The sequence below is a fragment of the Glandiceps talaboti genome, chromosome 6, assembly GCF_964340395.1.
Source record: "Glandiceps talaboti chromosome 6, keGlaTala1.1, whole genome shotgun sequence".
Lineage (NCBI taxonomy): Eukaryota > Metazoa > Hemichordata > Enteropneusta > Spengelidae > Glandiceps > Glandiceps talaboti.
Genome location: NC_135554.1, coordinates 27,775,592 through 27,780,591, shown reverse-complemented (window position 1 = coordinate 27,780,591; position 5,000 = coordinate 27,775,592).

Here is a 5,000-nt window from a genome sequence, read left to right as displayed (position 1 = left end):
TCCCTAGCCAATTGTCGGAGGAAACGCAAAATTAAGTGAACATCCGGGCACTCCAAATTTTTTGTCGTCTTGTTGCATCCCTCAATGTTGGCCCAGGGGAGAGTCAGATACGTGTCTATTGTTTATAGAAAATTACCGTAATTATAAGCACATCATATGGAAGACCACCCACTCTGCCAACCTTGAAATCCACAAAAAATTTAATTGAGCGAGTCCGAGTGTATATTTCCAATAGGCGCAGTGTAAATTGAGACTACCTGAAGTGCACAAACGAGAACGACAGTGCAATTTGTGGAGAGATTGTTATGTTCGCACGAAATGGAATAAATGGCCGAGTAAATCAAAGAACATGTAAGGATAAACATCAAAGGACTAAAATACGCGCGATCTTTTTTAAAATAAAGACTTGCCGTGAAGAAAGAGTTGTTAACATAAGCAGATCACATGGTAATTGGGGACCATCCCGATCTAATGGGGAACGCTAGTGTTGACAAGTGAAAATATTAGTTGACATAACAGTGTGGTTGAAAGCTGGCTTTTAACTATGGCGTATGTAAGGAAATAGCACGCACAAAAACGTAGAACCAAACAATTATTTCTCATCGACATTTAAAAATAGTACAGTGGAATGTTTGAAAGTCATTTATCAAATCTATCATCTCTCTACTTTTAACCTCTGCTACGTCTTTCCTTCGTTGATGAAATCGTTATCGTCATGTGCCTATCTGTTCACCTATTAGAAACTTTTGAATACAACCTACGTTTTGGTCTGGACTTAACGAACCCATTGTAAAAGTGTCAGTGAATGGGGTAATCGATAATTCCCACGCTGGAGAATCCTTTCTTGTCCACACAGCATGTACTTTAATAGATTGTGTTATTATTACGAGTCTCGGGACAATTTTCTCCGAATAGTAATGATGGAAGTGTACGTGTCAACCTGATTCTGTCTTTGTTTAGGTGTCTTTTAACTTTGAACTTCGCAACGTTTTATGCATTTGTTATCTCTTTCACTTGATTAAGTTTTTTCGATACTATATGTACATAAAGATACTAGGCTTGCAAATGCCACAGACTTGTTTGTGCAAATGCGTACATTAAATAGTGCAAGCTTAAGTATGAAATCTCAGAACGTTGTGGTAAGTGTGTGTGTGTGTGTGTGTGTGTGTGTGTGTGTGTGTGTGTGTGTGTGATATTTCATTTTTTTTTGCAATATTCAGGTTATGCATAACTTCATGCAAATCTGTCATTGAATATCATGATAAAGATACAGATGCAAAATACTCGTGTGCTAGAGTTACTTCGCCACCAACTACTTGTTACACTACTAAGACACATGTCTGTATTAATACCTACTACCACCCTTACAATCTAGTATTTCCACATCAAGCAGTGTGGTATTGATGCAAAACACACACAGAATTACTGTACATACATGTAGAGGAAAAGACGGTAGTTCATTTATTCACGCTCCGCGGTCGACATTTCTCTTTCATTTAATTGTTTTATGGCTATTACATGAGTCCCTGCTGCTTGATGGCCACTGCTGTACGTAACCCGAACGTATCAATAATGATCGAATATACACGTAATCTCGCCCGTTTACCTGAATCACGACACCTTACGGTTCCACTCATACAAACCAAGTATTACACACACCAGAAGTTGCCGAATTTACAATGTCATAGATACATACCACACTGGCTGTAACCTTTTTTTTTAAATCTGCCCTAGGATACTATCCTAAAACAAACAACCAGGAACGAGGCTTAAGATAGATAGGAAAAGATATGCGTAGACAGAAACTGTGAACGTGATGTTAATCTACCGTGATGTTATTCTTTCAAAGAAAGCATCAGTTCTGCTGAGATTTACTATATAGAAAGGAACAGATGCGACCAGGTGTTGAATTAATGACCTAATTTGCATGCGAAATGTCAATTTCATTTCTCATAACCAAGGGATACGGTTGGTGCTGTAGCGACGGTGATCGTTAGACTAAAAGTGTTTTGTCCTCGGTTGTAGATATTGCGGGAATTTTATAGCGAAAGGCCAGGGATACATTGATAAATGATCTTGTAACATTTGAACAGCGATATCCCGAGTGATGGTGAATCTTATTCCGAAGAATGTATATTATTTGGGAGCCAAGGGTTTTCTTAACACCTCATTTAATGAGTTAATGAGAGCCATTCGTGAAATAGTACATTCGTTGCCATATTTGGCAGCCCTAATGAGTCCAAATTGACCGATATGCCTGGCGACCATCTTGTCTTCGGTATCTCCATCAACTCCAGACGCGAAGACATAGAAATATGCCACATTGATGATTCGCTATTACCGACTTTTAAAGCTCATGGGATCGTTCAAAACAACACATAAATTTGCAGCGACACAAAACGTGAAATAATAAGCTAAGAGCAGGGTGGGCTTCTGAGATAGACAAAAATGTGTAATAGTTATCCTGCACGGTATTTTATATACACAAGTATATGTTGTCGTGACGAGAAAGACTTTATTCGTTTTTCCGATCACCCAAGTTGTTCGATCGACTCTTGTCAATCAACAGATTACCAACACTAACAGGCAGTTTGTAGGTGTCAGTGTGTAGCTATGTCGCATGGCAACCTTTCCTTGTAGTCTATTTTCAATGTTAAAGTTATAGCTCGGACAAGACAATGCCAAGACGATGTTGTGAGCGTGCATTGTCAGCTAATATGGGTCGTTTTAATCACCAATGTTCTCTAACTATCCATTGATTTTAGGAAATGAGTGGCTGATATTTTAGACTTCTTTGAATTGAATGGAGTGTCGGCGTTCAGATAAGTGTGAATAATATATCATTCATTTCTGTAACAGATGTGCCTATTTTGATCTTAAGGAATGATAATAGGATGATGGTGGTGGTGGTGGTAGTGGTGGTAGTGGTGGTGGTGGTGGTGGTGGTAGGGATGGTGGTAGAGGTGTGTGGTGGTGATGTTGATGGTGGAGGTGGAGGATAGCATAGGGTGGCGATTAAGAGGAGTGATAGCATAGAGTGGTGATGAAGGGGAGAGATAGTATAGGGTGGCGATGAAGTGGAGATATAGCATAGGGTGGCGATGGAGAGGAGATATTGCATAGGGTGGCGATGAAGAGGAGAGATTGCATAGGGTGGCGATGAATAGGAGAGATAGCGTAAGGTGGCGAAGAAGAGGAAAGATAGCATAGGGTAGCGAAGAAGAGGAGAGATTACATAGGGTGGCGATGAAGAGGAGAGATAGCAGTGGGTGAAATGAAGGGGAGAAATAGCAGTGGGTGGCGATGAAGAGGAGAGATAGCATAGGGTGGCGATGAATAGGAGAGATAGTATAGGGTGGCGATGAAGTGGAGATATAGCATAGGGTGGCGATGAATAGGAGAGATAGCAGTGGGTGAAATGAAGAGGAGAGATAGCATAGGGTGGCGATGAATAGGAGAGATAGCATAGGGTAGCGATGAAGATGAGAGATAGCATGGGGTGGCGATGAAGAGGGGAGATAGCAGTGGGTGAAATGAAGAGGAGAGATAGCAGGGAAGACGATGAAGACACACACACACACACACACTCACTCACTCACTCACTCACTCACTCACTCACTCACTCACTCACTCACTCACTCACTCACTCACTGAGTAAGTGAGTGAGTGAGTGAGTGAGTGAGTTAGTTAGTTAGTGAATACTTTCCCAACACAAATGAGTTTACTTTGGCTATCATATTTATTCCGTGTGTAATCTATAGGACGTTGGTCATTTTTATAACATACATTTTATATAAGCCGGGAGCACTGTTAATAGCAATACTTCATCTAGCTAAACGTCACATGTTTCTCTCTGTGGACTTCTGAACTTTCTCTCCGTGTACTCAAGCTCGTAAATAGAAGTATTCCCCATCGGAAAGTTTTAGATGAATTAGGGGAGGGGAAATGAAAGGGCCGAATAAGAGAAACGTACACAGAACTCGTTGAAATCAAACACGGGAAGGAAATCGAAGCTTGAAATTGACAAGTTCTTAAATAGAGTTAGATTGTCTATTTAGAAAACCGTGTACCAGTTGTTTTGTTTGGCTATGAAAGCCTTTTGTAATCAACTAAACAACTCACATGGACAACAGCTCCTGTTTTGTGAGGTTATACCAGCATTCCTACTGTTTTGCTGTTTGCGGACAGAAAGACGCGTTTAGAGAGACGGAGTTCACAAATTGAACGTGCTAGTGGTTGTCGCTTGCCGGTATAGCTTCCTACGGCTGTGGTTAAACGGCGTTGGTGGGCATGCAGTAACGATTAGACCACCGGTATAGATCAGGTAAACTAGCAATTTCTACAGACACGCATATTGTCGATATGTTTTTCAATACTACTGACCGCATCCAAGAATTTGAATAAGGAACTTGAAATAAGAGAACTAGGGGCGACTTTTTTAATGTAGGGATGGAAAAGACGCATGTACCCGAACGATATTCTTACTGCTTAATTTCTCTTTTCGTGTCAACGCCTTTTGAAATATAAAGCAAACAATAATAATATATCTTGTTTATACGAAAACGGTGTACGATAACATCATTATGGCCCGGATATGTCGCAGGAACGAGTGGAAAGAATTGACCAATCAAACGACAGAAAATAATGAAAACTGACAGCTGATTGGTTTATTGTTGGTCTTAAAACCGTTCACTTAAGCTGTTCTTATCACAGTTAATCTTTGTGGGTCAGGAGATGAATACATGTTGATTTCATCGGCGACGTTAGCGCACATTTCAAACAGTATCGCACAGGAACGTGAATTCACGTATACATATATCGGGAATAATGTTGGACAGTCACAACAATGTTACACAAGTCTTGGAAAAGTTGCAGCGACTTTGGATAGCCTCCCAGACGTGGTCGCTGTTCCCCAATCCACAACAGGTGAATATATTATACGTCTTTTCTTGTTTTCTCTTGTTGTTAGAAATTGCAGCCTTTTCATGGCGGTCTGGGAG